This window comes from Trichechus manatus, unplaced genomic scaffold (assembly GCF_000243295.1).
Source record: "Trichechus manatus latirostris isolate Lorelei unplaced genomic scaffold, TriManLat1.0 scaffold00049, whole genome shotgun sequence".
NCBI classification, from domain to species: domain Eukaryota; kingdom Metazoa; phylum Chordata; class Mammalia; order Sirenia; family Trichechidae; genus Trichechus; species Trichechus manatus.
Genome location: NW_004443985.1, coordinates 13,877,638 through 13,898,090, shown reverse-complemented (window position 1 = coordinate 13,898,090; position 20,453 = coordinate 13,877,638). Strand labels below are relative to the sequence as shown.

The 20,453-nt window shown below is 43.6% G+C and overlaps 1 protein-coding gene and 1 non-coding gene across 5 annotated transcripts in view; one reads left to right on the top strand and one right to left on the bottom strand.

Annotated features, from left to right (window-relative positions):
- The window catches only part of RARB (retinoic acid receptor beta), a 479,431-nt gene that overhangs the window by 425,326 nt on the left and 33,652 nt on the right, over window positions 1–20,453 (top strand). The gene's annotated exons all lie outside the window — the stretch shown is intronic.
- On the bottom strand, window positions 264–370 carry LOC111820769 (U6 spliceosomal RNA). Its single transcript, XR_002824291.1, has one exon. It is a non-coding gene; the product is annotated as a U6 spliceosomal RNA (small nuclear RNA).

Genomic DNA, 20,453 nt, shown 5'->3' with positions numbered 1-20,453 from the left:
ATCGTCCTGAATTCTTCCAATTTTTTGTCTGTATTTTCCATGAATTTATCTATTTTTTCCTCATGTTTGTCAGCTTTTTGCCTCAGTTCTTGGAGAATTCTGAGTATTAGAGATTTGAATTCCCTATCAGGTAGTTCTAGTGCCTTTTCTTCTACTGGAGAATCATCTGGTGTTTTATTTTGGGTGCCTACTGGAACCATCCTGTCCTGTTTTTGTAAATGTTTTGATATTGTCTGCTGTCTTCTGGGCATTCAGTAGTTATTAAAAATATGGAACGCTTCACGAATTTGTGTGTCATCCTTGCACAGGGGCCATGCTAATCTTCTCTGTATCGTTCCAATTTTAGTATATGTACTGCCAAAGCGAGCACCAGGCACTTTTTAATAACCATATTTTAGCATTTTTTAAAGTCAGGACAGGCCCTGAAATGGTTCCATAGCCCCCTGACTTTTCCTGTTTTAAATGTGAATATGAGAGAGACTGGGAAGGCCGTAATCATAGTAGACCATGGGCTCTGCTGCAGTTGAGGTGCATAGTAGCAAAAACAGTCTACATGCATAGTCACATGGGACAACTCAGTCAGTTGGCATAACATAGTTTACAAAAATCATGATCTACATCCTAGTGAAGAGAGTAGCATCTGGGGTCTTAAAAAAAGCTTGCTTGTGGCCATCTAAGACACAACGATGGGTCTCAACTCTCCAGGAACAAAACAGTAAGAAGGTAACCAAAATTGCAGCGAATAAACAAGTCCACAAGAGAGTCATAATCTCATCTGCCCTGAGATGAGACCAGAAGAAATAGATGGTACCCAGCTACCATCACTGACCATTCTGACCGGAACCACAGTAGTTGGCCCCAGATAGAGTGGGAGAAAAATATGGAGCAGAACTCAAATTCTTATTAAAAAAAATTTTTTTTTTTAGCCAGACAAACTGGAAGAGTGGAGAACAGAAGACACCCTGAGACTACTGCCCTGAGACACTCTTTAAACCTAGAGCCGAGCCTATCCCCTGAGAACACCTTTTATCGAAATAGCAGAGTGACACACAAAATAAAGGATAGTACCCGTTAAATCAGTTCCCTACTTAAAAACTATCAGTATAAGATCAAAAATTTCTCAAAAGCAAAGATGAGAAGATAAGGGGCAGGGAAACTACAGTACTGGAAAGGGAGCAAACAGAACACAATTAAAGAGAATGTTGACAGATTGTGACAGATGTAATTAATGTCACTGAACATTTTGTGTGGAAATGTTGAATGGGAACCTGACTTACTGCGTAAATTTTCACCAAGACTCAATAAAATATTATTTAAAAAAATAAATGAATATTAAACTAGAAAGAATACAAGAGCAAATAAACAGATGATGCCTGAGAAGAAATAGAAGGTGAACAGGAAGGCATTTTAAAAATCAGAAAAAGAGAAAAACATGAACTCTCCCTACAGCTCAGCATTAACAGAACATTTTGAATTATAAGTCGATCATAGGGAAGACTAGCTTTGAACCCCAGTTAAGCGAGATGGTTTCCCCCGCAAGAAAAAAGAATTCCATTCTTCTCATTAATAGACCCATGTTATGAAACATTATACTCGCTAGTATCGTAGTTTTAATTCTGCCAATAAAAATTGTGGGGAAAAAAACAGTCTATGTGATTAAAAATGGCAGTTTCTGGAGCTGACCCACCATTGTGTAATTTCCTGAATTCAGTCAAAAGATGATGGGGTAAGGGAGGGGACAGCCTTGGCAGAGGGGAGAAAGTCCAGTGGAATTAATGAGAAAAATATTATTTTAGAGTCCCACATTCTTTTCTAGCTTAAGCTCTGGCCAACCTTAAATGCGTGCAAAGTTGGGCCATATGGTTCTCAAGATAATGAAAATGGCTGGGAGTGGTGGGGGTCAGAGGGGCTGCCAGCTCTTGTTGAAAGTGACTTGGTGGTTAAGTGGAAGGGACTTGAGAACTGGGAGGGGGACATCATTATGTCTGTAGCAGGTTAGGGCAACTTGATCTCTCTGCCTACATTCCTGATGTTCCAAGCCCTGCTTTGAGTACCTCAAATGTCAAGTCCATACCCACACCATCTTCCTTCAGTCTGGGTTTCCCTCTCAGAGTTTTAGAAGATCAGTTCTCAATCTTGACCTCTCTCTCTACTAAAATCTACGTAGAAGAGTTAACACCTCACCCCTCTAAAATGATGCAAGGGTGTGATAAAAAGTTATGCCAGGAAGAATTGTGAAATATTATGGATGAAAGCATTCAGTGGCTAGGGTTTGCTTCAAAATAATCTTGGTAGGGGGAGGGCGAGTGTGGGGAGGGTGGAGAAGAAACAGCACTGGCCATGAGTTGATGATTGAAGCTGGGTAGTCAGTGAATGGGAGCCCATTATACCATTCTCTCTACTTTAGGTATGTTTGCAGTCCTCCATAATACAGATGTTTAAATATAAATACCAAGTCCAGTTGGCAGGACTTGAAAAATTAATGACATACCCTTTAAGGTATGATTTTATGTTTTGAAGCTTTAAAATGAAAAACAGAGACTCTACAAAGAAAGGTGTACAAACTATAATTCACTTGTGAATTTTATGAAGTGCATAAAAAAGTGTTTAAATGTTTAAAATTTCAGTTCTAGGGAGGTGATTTGTTTGTCCCCACCGTCTTTTGCATTTTTTTCTGGAAAGAATTGAGTACCTGAAATAGAACTACATTGATTGCTATCTGTAGAATTTGTTGGCTGTCTAGACTCTTATTGACCATTCATTGGATGGGAACCTTCCTGACTGGAAGATGGCCTTTACCCCTGGTGCCTAGGTGCACCCTTCAGCATTTCTCACAGAATGATAGGTGAGGTAGAGGGATAATTTTCCTTTAGAGAATCCCCGAAAACTTCACATCGTTCCTCTTCATCTCTGTGTGGATTAGGCTGTGAGTTTACTTTTGAGGTTCACTCTATGACTAGGCCACCTTCCAGCAGAGCAGCAAGTAATGCAAAGACTTTGGAGAAGCTTTGAACCCTTATGAAGAAAGAATAAGAATTTTAGAAGGAGAGCTTTCCCTTACCCTTGAGCCCTGAAAGTAATCTGAGATGTTGCATTATAAGAATTTGGAGCAACAAAAATTATTATGAACTATGTTCATAAAATTGCATATGTCAAAGCCCTTCTACCCTTGACAATGGTGTGTGCCCTCAAAAGGCATTTGGCGCGCATTTGTTGAATGCATCTGTATGTATTGTCATTGGATTCTCACTACCACTGGGAGGTTTGGAAGCCAAGCTTTATGATGAGACCACGCAGGACCTGAGACATCCCTCATGTCTCTGGAATCCCTCTCGAATACCACAGCCTCAGGTCGCTGAGTCTCTTTATGTTCAGATGAAGATCTTTGTTCCTTCTTTCCCCTCGGCCTAGAATGTTCTTTGCCTGCTCCCCAACTCCATTCACCTAGTTCATGCTACTATGCTCAAATGCTCTTTCTGCTTGAAAGGTTTTCCCTGACGGCCTTCCCGTGTCCCCCTCCCATCAGGCAGAAGCCCCGGTCACATGCCTCCTTCACTGTGTCCGGCACTTTTCTCAGGTTGTGATAATGCATCTGTTTGGTCAGATGAGGAATGTCCGCATATATGTCTAGACTTAAAAAAAAAAAACCAAACCCGTTGCTGTAGAGTCAATTCTAACTCATAGTGACCCTATGGGACACAGTAGAACTACCCCGTAGGGTTTCCTGGGCTGCAGTCTTTACAGACACAGATCGTCAGGACTTTTGTCCCTCAGAGCAGCTAGTGAGTTCGAACCATGGCCCTTTTGGTTAGCAGCAAAGCACTTAACCACTGCACCACCAAAGCTCCTTACTTCTAGACTAAAACCAAAAAAAAAACAAACCTAACCTGTTGCTGTCTGGTCAACTCCAACTCATAGTGACCCTATAGGACAGAGTAGAACTGCCCCATAGGGTTTCCAAGGAGAGGCTGATGGATTCAAACTGCTGACCTTTTGGTTAGTAGCCATAGCTCTTAACCACTGCGCCACCAGGGCTAGAGGTCTGGAAATACTGTAGGTCATGGTTAGGGTAGGGGAAGGGACATTTCGCAGGAAAAGTGGGGTGGGGGAATAGAAGGAGTTGTTGCTGGGCAGAAAAAACAATTGTTATCTACTGTGTTGCTTGATAACTGAAATTAAAAAAAAAATAGGGAGTGGGTATTAATTGTTTTCTTTTTTGTTAAATTTACTTTCTTCCTTAACTTTTATTGACTGCACATACAATTTCCTAACAATCAAGGAAATTTTTTAGAGCAGGTCAGCAAACTATAGCCTACAGGCCAAATCCATTCCACGGCCTGTTTTTGTAAATAAAGTTTTATTGAAACACAGCCATGCTCTTTCCTTTATGTATTGTGTATGGCTGATTCTGTGCTACAGTAACAGAGTCGCTGTGGCCGAGACCATATAGCCCGCAAAGCCTGAAATGTTTACTAGCTGGCTGTTTCTGGAAAACAATGGCCAACCTCTGGTCTAGACTGTGACTCCATGAGGGGCTGTATTTGCCTCATAGAGGTTACATCTCCAGCAGCTGTCACCGTGCCAGGCATGGTGCAGATTCCCTATAAACGTTAGAATAAAATGGTTAAATAAATGCGTGAGTAAATCAATGGCTACTTTGGCTTGGAGCCCTGGTGGTGCACTGGTTAAGAGCTCACACTGCTAACCTAAAAGGTCAGCACTCTGAATCCACCAGCCACTCCTTGGAAACCCTATGGGGCAGTTCTGTTCCATCCTATAGGGTTGCTATGAGTCAGACAACCAACTCAATGGCAATGGGTTTCGGCAATGGGTTACTTTGGCTTCCATCTCTAATGTATGAAGCTCTTTTCCTCCAATAAAAGCAATACTTTCTCTTCCCAGATACCTGTTATCACTCACTCCTTCACCTCAGTCAGGTCTCCAGCCAAACATCTCATCAGAACGGCCTTCCCTGCTCACCCTTCATAAAGCAGCATCCCCTGTCCATCTCTCTCCCTCCCCTGAGTTGTTTTTCTTCATACTACTTATCATTACCTGACATTCTATTGTATATAACATACAGTACACATTATTGTCTGCCTCCCGCCAGAAGAGCATAAACTTCAAGAAGCTGTCTTATTTGCTGTTACTTACCCAGTGCCTAGAACAGTGCCTGGAACATCCTGGGCACTCCGTAACTTTTCATGTTCATGATCACCTTGAGAATTGATGGCGTGAGCCCAGGACTTCAGTGTATGTTTTCCTGGGTCTCTGAGATGTGGGCTATCTTTCCACTAGATCCCAAGCGCAGTCTTATACTGATCTTACGCCCCTGAGGTATTGATAAGTCATAGGTTAGGTGACCGTGAGGCTGTGGGAATTCTTCTCTACCACTTTCTGCTCCTGGCACTGCCTTTCCTCTTTCCTCTGAGTCCCGAGGTCTCTCCACCTTAGAAGTCTTTAGCAGATGTCTTAGTGATTAAAAGGGAAAAAAAAAAAAAAACCTGTTCTGGGTGTGGTGTGGGTGTTACAGGCAGGGCAGCGGAAGGGCAAAGGGAAGCGAATTGTGCAGCTCTGGCAAGAACGTTTTGTGTGTTATTTCTTGGACTTCTCGGGGTTTTTGACCCCTTAGCTGAAGCATTCCCAGGAATAGAAACATGGCTCTCGGTTAATGTCAAACATTCGAGTATGTGGCTGTGAGCTATGCAGAGAATGGTGAAAATGGCTTTATTTCTTTTCCACATGGCTCCCCAGAGAAATAAATACCTGAGAATTAAAGTTCCGTGGGCCAGGAAGAGGGTTTTTGTGGACTAAATGGGATTCGGCAATCTTTCACAGATGAGGGCAATTGGGAGTGATCTATTTATGTTGAGAAACTGAGAAGTCTGTTCTGAGGAAGGCTGAGTTGGCTACGGTTCTGGTCCACATTTCACAGGCTGAGATCGACTTAAGGGCCATGGCTTATTTCTGCTGTTTCATTTTTAACATTTTCTTTTAGTAACGTGTGTGGCCTGAGTGTGACCCCCCTCCATGTCATTCAGGGCAGCCAAGGCCAAGTAGAAAAATTCCTTAATTATAGTCCTTAGTACATTCTTGTTATTAATGCTAATGTTTTTTAAAAACAAGAAGTTTTAAGAATTATTATACGAGAGTATACAGCTTTGGAATTAGCTAGAACTGGGTTCAAATTCTGGCCCTGTAGATTACCAACAAGGAGTGCTGGGGGCGCAGTAGTTAAGCGCTTGGCTGATATCTTCCTTAGCCTCAGTTTCCTCATGTGAAAATTGGGGAATAATAGTGCCCCCTACCACACAGGGTTCCTGTGAGAATTAATGAAATAATGTATGTTAAGCACTTAGCACAGCACAGGGGTGAATTCCCTCCCGCCCCCCGCACCGGGCCTTCCTCCAGAAAGGGATGGGGCTGGTGATGGTGGTGATATTTCTAGTTAGTGCCAAGCTGTGCTTAAGGCTAAGGGAGATGTATGAAAATTCCAAGTCACATACCACAGTCCTAATTAGAGACATTGGTCTGTGTCAGTGAAAGATTTTTTTTTTATTATGATAAATATATATGTAACAAAACATTTGCCATTTCAACGTTGTTCAGATGTACATTTCAGTGACATTAATTAAGTTTATCATGTTGTTCAGTCATCATCATTATCCATTTCCAGATTTTTCCATCCGTCTTCGCAGAAGCTCAGTGTCCCCGGAGCAATGAACCCCCCTTCTGCCCTCCCTCCCACCCGTCTGTCCCTGGTAATCACTAATATACTTTGGTCTCTGTACACTGGCCTATGCTAGACAATTCGTATTAGTGGGATCATACAATATTTGTCCTTTTCTGATTGACTTATTTTCCTCGGCATAACATTCTCAAGGTTCATCCACATTGTAGCATGTATCAGGACTTTCTTTTTCTTTACGGCTGAGAAATATTCCACTGTAAGTAGGTACCACATTTTATTTACCCATTCATCTGTTGAGGGACTAGGTTGTTGCCCCTCTTGGCTATTGTGAGCAGTGCTGCAGTAAACACTGGGGTGCCAATATCTGTTTGTCTCCCTGCTTTCAGTTCTTTTGGGTTTATACCCAGGAGTGGACTTGCTAGACCATATGGTAATTCCATGTTTAACTGCTTGAGGAACTGCCTGATCTGTTTTCCACAGTGACTGTACCATTTTAGAATCCCACCAGCAGTGGATGAGGGTTCCAGTTTCTCCACATCCTCAACACCACCTGTGGTTTTGCTTTTTTTAAAATCATAGCCATCTTAGTGGGTATGAGACAGTAGAAGATTGTAAGCGTGAATTTTCAAAATGGATTGGAATTTCTCCCATCTTTATATTTCAAAGACCAGGGGTAGGGAGAAGTCAGTATTTTCTTATAATAATCCTTGTAGACGATTCCTGATGTCCAAGATAGACCCATAAATGATCTGGATCCGTCCTTGGAATTGGCATAAGGCTTTTTCTTGCAACAGCAGTGTGCTGTTTGGTAGTCTTTATAGTACACTTGAAAGAAGTTTCCCTCCTATGTGCTTTGTTTCCATGTGGAATTACACCCTCCCGTCTCCACCCCGACACACACACACACATACACACACACACACACTCACCACATATCCATGAAAGCAAGGACTTTCTCTTTAATTTCCTGTTGCATCCTCAGTGCCTAGATCAGTGCCTGGCACACAGTAGTAGCTCAGCAACCAATAATAGAATGAGTAAATAAAAGGTCAAATTCCAAACTGCTGAGACTATTTCACGTTAAGTAAAGTCGATGCCTAGTAGTCAAGAGCTGGGAGAAGCAAAACCTAAGGTTTGTTTGTGGATGGCTAAGGAGTCTGCCATCATTTTCCATGGCTACTTCTCCCAAGGCTCTGTCTCCAGCTAGTCACTTCTCCTGAATCTGAGATCCAGATAGCCACCTGCATATCCCACATACTGGACAGCTCCACCTGGATGACACGTGGGCACGTAGAACTCCAAACATCCTGCTCACCATTGTCCAAGCTAGAAATCAGGTTGTCGCCCCGACCCTTCCCACTGCCTGACACCCCACATCCCGCACCCTGGTGCCTTCCACTGTCACTCCTTGGTTCAGATATCCATCTTCTTTTACCTGAAGCTTCTAGCAACCACCTCGGTGATCCTTTCACCCCCAGTCATATCTTGGGGACCCTTCTAGAAGGCAACTCTGATGATATCACTACCCCCTGCCTCCATGAGCTTCAAAACCAGGTCTTCTTGGCAAGGTTCACAAGTTCATGTGAGCTGTTGTCCAGCCTCAACTCTGAGCCCCAGCCTTATCCCGTGAAGAACTTCAAAACACCCTGCCATTTGCCTCTAGGCCTTCACTCTCATTCTGTCATCTGCCTGGTAACCACTCGCGTCTTCCAGCCTGCAGTGAATGCTGGCCTTCTCTCACTGTGGAGTCTGCGTAGACAGTTCTTGCATACATGTGTCTCCCAAGGTCTCACTGCTCCATGTGGGCCCTCCAGTGAGGCCTCGACAATGAGCAGTTTCACATCCTCTGGGAAATTCATCCAGCTTCTTTTGTTTGTAAACATGAGTAGTTTTACTGCCCTTTCTCACAGGTTTGATTATAGAAAAACACGTTTCAAGTGCCTGGACCCAAGTTTATTTTCTAGGTTCATTTTTGAAGGGTTTTCTCTGGCCTCCTCTTAACCCTCCTTCTGCCTAGTCTGGCTCCCATCCTCGTAGCTCTGCTATAAACACTCACTCGAAAGCCACCACTTTCTCCATTGCCAAAACCAGTGAACTTTGCTCTCTCTTCATTCTCCCTGACTGTTGGCCGCGTTGGACACTTGGCCAAGCGTCGTCGTCTTCTTAAAATTATTTTCTCTGCTGGCTTCCGTAGTTTTTTATTATCTCGGTTTCCCTGCTCATTATCCATCTGCTTCCTCCACTGTACCTTCTATCCTATCCTATCAACTATAGGCAACTCCTAAGGATCAATTCTTGAACTTTCTCTTTCCCTTCTCTCTCCTTAGATTGCTCATCCCCTCCCATGACTTCAACAGTCATCTGTCTCCAAAATTTTTTCTTTGAAATAATCCAACTTCAGAATGGTTCTCTCACCAGATCCACAGTGCCATCGCTCCAACAACCTTCTGGAATTGCCACCTGGATTTATGACTCACCTTTTGTCACACTCATCATTTTCCTGCCAAACACTGGATTTCCTATTCCTCATCAGCTACCCCAATTTCTTCTCTGTCATGGGGTTAAGCTCTTATTGTTACCTCTAATTCTTCTTATCATCCCCCATATTTCGTCCATTATCAAGTAAGAAGATTTTTCCTTGTACTGTTTCCCTACTCATCCCTCCTTCTCTGTCTCCTCATTATACCTCTCTAATCTTTTCTTACTACCAACTCCTAGTCTCACTTTCTCCTCTAGTCAGACAAACCACCCCATTCACCTTCAAACATGATGCAATCATTCCTGGAAGCCTTTCCTCATATATCCACATCCAAAATGTTCTTCCCTTCCTTTTCTACCTCCCAAATGAAGCCCATCTTTTAAAGGCCATCCCAAAGCTAACTTCCATCATGTAGCCATGTTGCCTCCAAGCCCTACTCATTTAACAAACATTTATTTAACATCCATTTGGAAGCAGACAGGGGCCCTGGTGGCACCGTGGTTAGAGTGCTTGACTGCTAACCAAAAGGTCAGCGGTTTGAAACCACCAGCCACTCCACGTGAGAAAGATGTGGCAGTCGGCTTCTGTAGAGATTTACAGCCTTGGAAACCCTATGGGGTCACTATGAGTCAGAACTGACTCAGCGGCAGTGGGCTTGGTTTGGGGATTTCTGGAACAGACACTGTAGATACTGGAATGAATAAGACTTAGGAAACTCAGGAGCTAGCTTAAGATTCCTCTCTTCTCTGATGCTTTTCATAACCCCTACAGGTTCAACCATCAACTCCCTTATCTATGCTATGTCAAAACTTGCTCCTCAGGGGCACTGACTCTCTTTTATTTGATTTTGCATTCCTCTTGCTTGAATCAATGAATAACTATCTCCTACCTGGCATCTAGCTCACTGCCTGCTAGTTATTGTTTAGGTGATTGTTTCTTTTACTAGAATGTGAGTTTCTTGAAACAAGACCTTCTCACTTTTGTTTCTTCAGCCTCTAACACAGTGCCAAGCATAGTGTCATGTACTTAATAACTATTTGCATATATGGATATCTAAATAGATGGATGGATGGATGGACGGACGGATGGACAGGTAGATGGGTAGATGAATGGATGAAATGGTGGATGGGTAAATGGATGAAAACATGGACAGACAGACAAATAGATGTACAGGTAGATGGACAAATCAATGGATGAAAATATGGACAAATGGCTAGATAGCTGTATGGATATATGAGCAGATGGAGAGCTGAATGTATGAAATGATGAACAGGCAGATATGTGAACAGATGGATGGACAGACGTGTGTATGAACAGATGGGGAATGAATTGCTGACAGATGGACTAGATAAATGGACAGATGGATGGATAGATATATGGATGGATGAAAACAAACTTGCAGTTAAAAAATACTTCAGTGGTCATCGTCCCACCTATTGGAAGAATTCCTTCTATAATATCCTTGAGAGCTAAGCCAACCTTCAAAATTTATCCAGAATGATTAGGAAAGGAGGTTATGGTTAATTGACTAATCGTATCGATAATGGGCTATTATAGCTCTCATACATGGATTGCCAACTCTGTAAAATTTAGAATTAACAGAATGCATTTAGAACAAAAGCTCTGCTGAAAAAGATTCACACTTACTCTGGTGATTCTGAAGACTCTTAGAAACCTTAGTGCTTCAAGTACCCCAGTGAGAATCATTTATGGCGTACAAGCTGGCATAAGCCATTTGAAATGCCATAAAGTGAAAGTCTTTCAATTAAACTAAATATGTAATGTAAACACCCACACATCCTCATGTAGACCAGATCTCTAAGGAGTCAGATTTATAAAATCTATTTGACGATAGACAGGAACTTCTGTGCATTAATATCTTAAATAGGGTATTTGGCAAACATCGGCAAACACACAAAGACATCTGTCTCTCTCTTCTGGACACCTTCATGACACATGGGTGGCTCAGACAGAAAGTCTTCAAGGGTGTGACGCAATATCTGAGTAAGTTGGATCCCAAGGGGTAAACGTGGTCACATCTGTTTACTAAGCCAAGTTCAGATGGAAAGTCCTGCCATAAGAGATGAGCCCATTAAAAGCTTAAAAACTGCACATCCAGTTTACCTGCCCTCCCTCTTCCCCTTAATCTCCAGTTAGTGACATCAGGCTGGAGCATCAGACTTGCTTTAGATAAAAATTTTATTTTTTTCTTCGTTTTCTCCCTCCTTTTTCCTTTTCTTTCTTTTCTTCCCTCCCTTTATTTCTCCCTTTCTTTAACTTCATTTCATCCTTTCTTCCTCCACTGCTGCATTAGCATTTCATATTCCAGTGCATTCAATTTATATTAAACTCTTACAGTATCTATTATATATCTTGTGAATTTTATTTATTGAGGGAGGACCTATGCTTTATTTGACTCAGTATCTTCAGTAGCAACAGGACTCAATAAATGTTTGTTGAAAAAATGAATCGATGTAGGACATCCACTATTTTAGTATGTGTTACACTGTGTTGCAATCATTTCTGTATCTAAATATATATGAGGATCTATTGTGATGGACAGAAATTAATGTCCCGATTTTCAGGTCAGGAAACTGAGGCTCATAGACATTAAGTGACTATTCTGAGGTTGCACAGTTAGTAAATAATGGAACTAAAATGTAGGACTTTGAAATTGTAACCCAGTGTCTTTCCATTTGTGCAGTGTACCTTTCATGTTATTTAAGACTCATGGGAACAGCTCCATAATTTCCGTCTGTTATAACAGATGTGACCAGGATCTTGAACCTTGAGTTAAAGGAATGGCAAGTTGTTTTCTTTAACTGCTGAATAAAGACAGCCATTGACTCAGATATACTGTGGGGCAAAAGAGCATTGGGCATGTGATGCTCTTGTGTAACTGCACTCTTTACACAGATTGTATCAGTTAGCTATTGCTGTGTAACAAGCCAGCCCAAAACTCAGCAGCTTAAAACAATGAACATTTATGATTGTTCACAAGACTATAGGTCAGCTGAGTGGTACTTCTGGGATCATTCATGGGTCTGTGGTCAGCTGTAGATTGGGTAGGCAACTCTGTTAAACTTGCCTGAGCTCTCTACCAGGTTTAGAGGCAGGCTGGCTGTAGGCTGATCTAGGATGTTCTGGGCTGGGACAACTTGGTTCTGCTCTTCAAGGTCTCTTGTTCTCCAGCAGGCTAGCCCAGGCTTGTTCACACAGCAGTGGTAAAGTCCCAAGGGGTCAAGCAGAAGTGCACCAGACCTCTTGAGGTCTAGGCTCAGAACTGGCACATCACTACCACTGAATTCTATTGGCTAAAGCAAGTCGCAAGGTCAGTCTAAATTCAAGGGGTGGGGAATAGACTCACCTCTTGACTGGAGGAGCTCTCATTCACAGTCACAATGCCAAGGGCCTGGATATAGGAAGGTATAGAGGAGAAGGGCCATTTTTGCAGTTGAGTCACCACACAAACACAGCCCCCATTTCTAGCTCTCCATTCCTTTCCACACTCAATTCTGCACGGTTTGCCAAGGGGCCTTACTCCCCAGGAGGAATCACTGAGGCTTCTTCTCAGGGCCTTTTCCAACCTGAGAAAAGTACCTCATTTTTATTTTCTAAAAAAAATTTCAGAGCAACATATAAGAATGTCAAGAGGAACTTCAGTTCATTTTCTGAAAATAAATTGAGGTTAGAAGACAGTAGGAAGTGAAAAATCTGGCCATTAGAATTTATCATGCTAGAGATAATTGTTTAATATTTGAAAGCCCCTAACTTGCTCTAAAGAATATATAGGACTCAGAGCAAGATGTAGGCTTATCTGGAACAGTCTTCTGCCGAGAAGTTTCTTTTTGGGTGTTTATCCTCACACCCCCACCAGATACTGTTTTTGAAAGGTGGTTCATGCCTAATCCAGGAAAGAAAGGGAAGTACATGTGTTTCTGCTCAGCGTTTCTGCATTAGATATATGTGGCCCTTATTTTAAGACTATTGATTCTTGAATCTGAGGCTTCCTGTATTTTTACAAAGACATTAAAAAGACCCACTAAACAGTCTTTCAGACAGATAAAGGGATGTTGGGCTTCAGCAGAAGATCTTCAGTTAAATACGACCAAGACTTTCCTGCCTATAAAAATGGATTATGGAAGAAGATACTGAACCCTTCTTTTCTAAATGGGAAGTTTTTAAAAACACAATAAACTAATGACATCCTAGGTATATGAATTTACTCCTGAATAAAAAGCAGAGAAGCAGACTGGATGTCTTAAATTTCCATTTTTAACGCTCAGTTCCATGCCATAGGCAGTCCCTAGGTGGTGCAAACTGTTAACATGCTCCAGTGCTAACCGAAAGGTTGGTGGTTTGAGTACATCCAGAGGTGCCTCAGAAGAAAGTCCTGGTGATCTCCTGTTGAAAAATCAAACATTGAAAACCCTGTGGCACACGGTTCTCCTCTGAGATACATCGGGTCACCATGAGTCAGAATCGACTCAATGGCAACAGAGGAGTTGGGTTTCTGCCACTGGTGAAGGCCTTCTCAGCCTGATCCATGTTGGATAGTTCTGTCACAAACACAAAGTAAAGGACGCATGTCTACCTACTGGGACAAGATTTAGGCAAAGCAGTCATTGATGGCAGCCCATTGCTACAAGGGGGAACAGGGCAAAGAAGTACCGTCAGTAAGGAAGGAAAGCATCTCAGAGGCAGTGTGGACTTCTCAACTACTCATCCTCAGGCTTCTGCTTCATACATCATGCAGGAGTGTTTTACTTTCTCTCTGGGGCTGAAACAAGGATATTTCTTATACTTCATACGAGACTTGTCCAAAGAAAAAGACTTGTCACTTAAAATAGAGCCTCTGAACTCCAAATCGCTTGCCTTGCAAGGGTGGCCACCTCCCGGGCCTGCCCCAAAATGAAAGCAGCACAGCCACGCTGCCCGCGCCAGCCCAGCCAGAGGCAGGGAGAAGTATTTGGAATGAGAAAACAAAGGGAACACTGTCCACTCTAGGAGAGGTTAAGATCTCCATCTCTAAAAGCCACCAGAGAGAGGAGCATGTGTGTAAAACTGCTTTGAGAGTTTTATTAGTATAACACACCACTCAGTGAGAAAGAAGAAACTGCTTGGCTCCTGTACATTCTGGCTCCAGAAGTACTTTGAATGACTTTAAGAAACTGAGCTACGCTGGCTGGTGAAATAAAAAAGCACCCGAACCTGCTGCCATCAAGCTGATTCAGACTCACAGCGACCCCCGTGTGCTACAGAGTAGAAGTGAGTTTGATAGGATTTTCTTGGTTGTAATGTTTACAGAAGCAGGTCACCAGGCCTTTCTTCTGCACCACTGGGTGGGTTTGAACCACATCTAGTAGTCAATGGTCATCCATTTGCAACACCCGGGGATCCCTTGTTAAACTCTCAGAATGCTACATCCAGACTATTTTCCCCAAGACCCGCATTATGCAATATTCTGTAAAAATTCTCAATATGTTCCGCCCTGGGTCGCTGGCGCTATGAATACTAGGTCGTCCCTTACGCTGCTCAGTTGTCACACGGCCTTTCCAAGACCTTGCACATGCGCTGCCGTGCTGCGTGCCTGGAACCATCCTCAGAGGATGCGATTTCGATGTCCATTTCAAAAACCTGGAAATGGAGGCCCAAGGAAGCAGGATGCTTTATTCATTCACTGGACTCTCATGGGTGCCCTGCCTCTATCTTGTCCAAAAGGCGTGTGACTCGTTAGTGGTGGAGCAAACATAGCTGCAGCCTCCTTCGCTAACATCCTGCCTTCTTTTTCCTTGCAGCTATTTGTTTAAATATGCAAGTAGCATTTATGCGGCAGGCTCTGTGTTAGGAAGAAGACACAGTCCCCACCATCACAGAGAATCCGATCCTGAGGGAGTATGCACTCACCACAGTTCCACACAACTTTACAACAGGACCTGCTATGTTAAATACTTGAGAACAACCAATTGCGGTCAAGTCGACTCTGACTCATGGCGACCCCATGTGTGTGTCAGAGTAGAACTCTGCTCCATAGGGTTTTCAATGGCTGTTTTTTTTTTAAAGAGGCAGCTTTGAGTGGGCTTGAACCTGCAACCTTTCGGTTATCAGCCGAGTGCATTAACCATTTACACCACCCAAACCAAAAGAAAACCAAAACATTGCTATCGAGTTAATTCCAACTCACAGCGACCCTATAGGAAAGAATAGAGCTGCCCCACAAGGTTTCCAAGGAGTGGCTGGTGATTTGAACTGCCAGCCTTTTGGTTAGGAGCCATAGCTTTTAACCACTGCGCCACTCATGCTCCTTACACTACCCCGAGACTCCAGAGACTTGAGAACCAGCCCCCAAATCCTTAAATTATGGGAAAAGTATGTCTCTATTAGTAATAGATGCACCAGCCGTCAAATGCACGGATTGCTTATCTACATAATTGGTTCAGAAAAATGATATTTAAAGTAAGATTAAACTATATTTTTGTGGTTTCCTTTTAAATATATCAGGATGGTAGTTACATGCCCTCCCCCACTTGCTGCAAGCAGATAGCTCTAATTACCAACTGTAACCCATTATTCTCGCAGTTAGCAAGGGGCTGAAGAGTCAAGATGAAGGAATTCCAGACTTTAATTTTCAAGCAAGAATAAATAGACCATTATGCTTCCTTTGCTAAACTCAATCTGGAAAACTTTATGGACAAAAACACTGTGTATTGTATTCTTTTTTTTTTTTTGACGCCAAAGAATTTTTAGTTAAGCGGTGATTCTATGTCTTCCTGAGTCCAAGCAGAATCTACATCTTCTGCATGTCTCCTGCATTAAAATTTTATTGTGTGCGTGGAAATCAATATTGCCGCTACATGCACAAGTACACCCATTACAATGAACATGACTTCATTTATTTCCATGATTAGACATTTAAATAAAAGTGCTTGGGTGTGTTTTCATATTCATAGGTCGGGATTCGTACATCAAGGGGATTTGTATAAGTGACACTTTTATTATATTCATTTCATTTGCAATATGATAGTGGATCATAAATATGTTACTTTTATGCCACCAAATCTGATTTGTAGCACTTAGCCCCTCACAAGCAGAATGCTTGATATTTTAGGGAGCACCTTTCATTCAAGAAGCACTTCGCAAACACTGGGCCTAGCCCTCCAAGGTGTGTAAACCATGTTTGTGACCTTCTGGGAGCAATGCCAGCTTTATCAACCTCCTGGCCATGAGTGTAGGGGTGGAGAGTGGCTAGTGGTTCCCCTGAAGGGCCTGAGGTGATAATGACGCCTTGTGTCTCTGGGAGAAGGAAGCCCAGGTGAGCTCTGGGTCGCCACATTCAGCTGACATACTCCAGGTTTGTTCACCTGGTCATTCACAAAACAGTTCCTGACTCCTCACCATGGGCCAGGTACTGCATCAAGCCCTGGGGACGCAAGAACAGGTAAAATATGGCCCTTGACTTCCAGATAGCACAGACTTGTGGGGAGGGCCATGTGGAATGCCCCCGTCATGACTGGGGCTCTGATACAGGTGTGCCAGTATGTGACCCTGTCCTGCCTCCCCATTCCTTCCCAGGGCTGGGCTGTGCCTGAAAGCAGCTTGTCAAATCCCCAGGTCCATTGCGGATATATCAGTGCCTATGCCAGACTGTTGGGATCTGAGGGCAAGAAGAGACTGGCCATCAAACATCACAGGCAGCCTTTGGGGCTGAGCAGCAATTGTCTGTTCCAGGCTCAGAGAGAAGAAGGTCGCTGTCTCCCTGCCCACCATCCCAGCTTTTCATTTGTCTCACCCTCCCCTATCCCCAGAGTGGGCATCCCTATCTTGGACCCCCTCCCCATCCCCCCATTCAGTAATACACACCCAGAGCTCCCTGTAGCATCCTTGATTGCACTCACCATGCCATGGAATTGTGTATGTGTGATAAGACACAGCAGAGCACGTGGTTAAGAGGCCCTGTACTCTCTATGTCACTTACAGGAAGCAGAGTCTTGAATAGGTTACTCACCTTTCTGTCCCTCAGTTTTCTAATCTGTAAAATGAGTTTAATAATGATAGTTCAGCCATAGAAAGTTGTTGTAAGGAATAAATGACCTAATGTGAATAAAAGGCTTAGACAAGTGCCTGATAGCTGCTAGATAGCTATAATTAATACTTTCAGTATTATAATAAATAATGCTTCAGTATATAAATCTAGCTATAATTAATACTTTAAGTAGTATAATAAATAATGCTTCAATATATAAATCACAGTACATATACCGTATTTTTACACAGATAACAACTGCCTCCTACGTTTGTTTTACATGTTGCTGTAAAAAGAATTAGCATAGCACACTTAGAAAAATACCTTACAAAAAAAATACTTACAAAAAAGAGTAGAAGGTGAGCGTTATTTCGGTAAAATACAGTAAACGTCGTGACACCAATATCCTTCTTCTTATCGTTATTACTACCATCACTATTATTATATAGTTAATGTCTAAGAAGCCCTGGTGGTGCAACGGTTGAGTGCTGGGGTGGTAACCAAAAGGTTGGCAGTTTGAACCCACCCTGCACCTCCCTAGGAAACCCTATGGGGTAGTTCTACTCTATGGCATGGGGTCTCTATGAAATGAAATCAACTCGATGGCCCACAACGACAATGTCTGTCTCCCACCATATGTGAGCTCCACAGCAGCAGGCACTGCCTCTATGTTGCTCACCGTTTTATCCCCATGGTAGATGGCACGTAGTAGGTGCTCAGTAAGTATGTGTTGAATGAATAAATGAATGAATGAGGAAATGAACAGATGAGTCCACTGGCTCATTTGGTGCTGCTACCAGAAAGATGAGTAACCTGCCCAGGGATATGCTTCCTGTCAGTGATGTGGAAGGTCCAGGGCCTCTTAACCACGCTTGACTCCTGTGCTCAGCTGTGTCTTATAATACACAAAACAGCATCACTTTTTAGGGCAAGTCTCCTCTCCCACTTACAGCCAGTCCTCAGTGTTCAGGGTCTCCCATTTCCATACTGAAGGGCCCGCACTTCTCTTTCCTGTATAACAGCTAACCTATATAGGCCTACACAATAGACTAACCCCTTCCTGGTAGCACACCATCCAGATGTCCCTGTGAGGTGGCTCTGCTTGTACTCTGTCCCGGAAGAGAGTGGTCTGACGTGAGCTGACTTCTCTAGGGTGGGCTCCCGGGGGTAGGCCATTGAGCTGGCGCTTGTCCCCAGACCTGGCTGCCACTGCAGCCTCTGGGCCCCTACCTTGCCCTGCAGTGGTGGCCTAGAAGAGGGCAAGCCCTGTCCCACCCCTCAGAGGGGCCGACAGCCCCCACGTGTACTGCCTCCTCTCCTTGATTCTGGCGGTTCTTGGCAGCTGTCCCCACGCCTGGCCCAAATACCGCGTCTGTGTTCCACAAGCACTTTAAAACTGGTGAGCGCAGCAGCTGCTGAGGCCACGTGTTTAGAAAATCTGTCCACCAACTTACGAACCTTTACGTAATTGGGCCATTAGCACCAGAGGGTTTACTGCATTTTGCAGTTGCAGAGGAGTTCCAGTATTCCCACGAGTCCTTTAGTCACGGAGACAGTGGTGGTGGGCCTTTGCTCTGGGAGGGTGGCAGAAGTCTGGAAGGGAGCATGAGGTGATGCTTTTGTCCCCTGGCAAGCGGGTCAGCTGCTAAGAGTGCTTCAGATTTGGACTCCGAAGCACAGTAGATGGCGCTCTGGCTCTGCAGCTGTTATTCTGCAAATGGTGGGCGTCATCACTGCCAACCCAGCTGGGTCCCCCCATTTGGTGCCCACCTGTAGGTCTCTTCCCAGTTTAGCTCACCCAGACTTTCTTGGCTTGGTTCAGACTCTCCGTGGTGGTAGCTCCCAGAGGTCCTTTCCTCCCTCTCTTCTCCTTCCTTCCCTATCTCTCCCTGCCCCCTCCCTTCCAGATAAACATCTGAGCCCTGGTTTTCCAGGGGGACCTTTGGTCAGTGGGAGTCATTGTAGCTGAGCACATATGCATGTAGACACAGGCCCCACAGACCTGCCTGGGGAGGGGATCATGGGTGATCATATTTTTGTAGTCCTTCTCTCCGCTTTTCTATATTTTCCACCAAAATCCTGACTCTACTACTTTTAAACAGAGTGACCTTGAACTTCAGGTTCCTTGAGTATACACAAAAAAAAAAAAAAAACCCAAACCCGTTGGCATTGAGTTGATTCCAACTCACAGTGATCCTGTGGGACAGAGGAGAACTGCCACATAGGGTTTCCAAGGAGCGGCTGGTGGATTCGAATTGCCAGCCTTTTTGGTTAGCAGCTGTAGCTCTTAACCACTGCACCACCAGGGCTCCTCCTTGAGTATAGAAGTAGGATTGTAATGCCCACCTCACCCAAGTTACTGTGGGGATTTAATGAGCTAGAATTCTTAAACTGCCTGAGGCTGGCCCTTGCTAAGCAACCAGTAAGAGTATCACTGTTACGGCTGTGTTCTTAAGTGCTCATCGGCGCCATCTTGGCTTGTGGTTCCAGTAGGAGCCGGTCCTAGGTGTTCAGTGACTCGTGGTGTCTGTCAGGGCACTGGTTGTTTTGTTGAGATAAAATTTACACAGCATGAAGTTCACTATTTTAAAGTAGTTTTGAGAATATTCAGGAGCCTTGGTGGGACAGTAGTTAAGCGCTCAGCTGCTAACCTAAATGTTAGCGGTTCGAACCCACCAGCCACTCTGTGGGAGAAAGATGTGGCATTCTGTTCCCACAAAGATTACAGCCTTGGAAACCCCATCAGGCAATTCTACTCTGTCCTATTGGCTATAGGGTCGTTATCGGTTGGAATTGACTCGATGGCAACAGGGTTTTTCTTTTTGGTAGTTTCCTGTATTCACAAGGTTGTACGATCATCATCACTATCTTAATTCCAGGACATTTTCATCACCACCAAGAAGAAACCCCACACTCACTAGCCATCACTCCCTAAACCCAATGCTGTCAAGTTGATTCTGACTCATAGCGACACTACAGGACAGAGTAGAACTGCCCCATAGGGTTTCCAAGGAGCGACTGAAGGACCCAAACTGCTGACCTTTTGGTTAGTAGCTGAGCTTTTAACCACTGTGTCACCAGGGCTCCAGCATCACTCCCAATCCCTCCTTCCCCAACCCCCTGTCAACCACTAATCTACTTTCTGTCTCTGTGGATTTGTGTAGTCTAGACATTTCATATAAATGCAGTAATATATGGTGTTTTGTGGCTGGCTTCTTTCATTTAGCATAATGTTTCAAAGTTCATCCATGTTGTAGCAT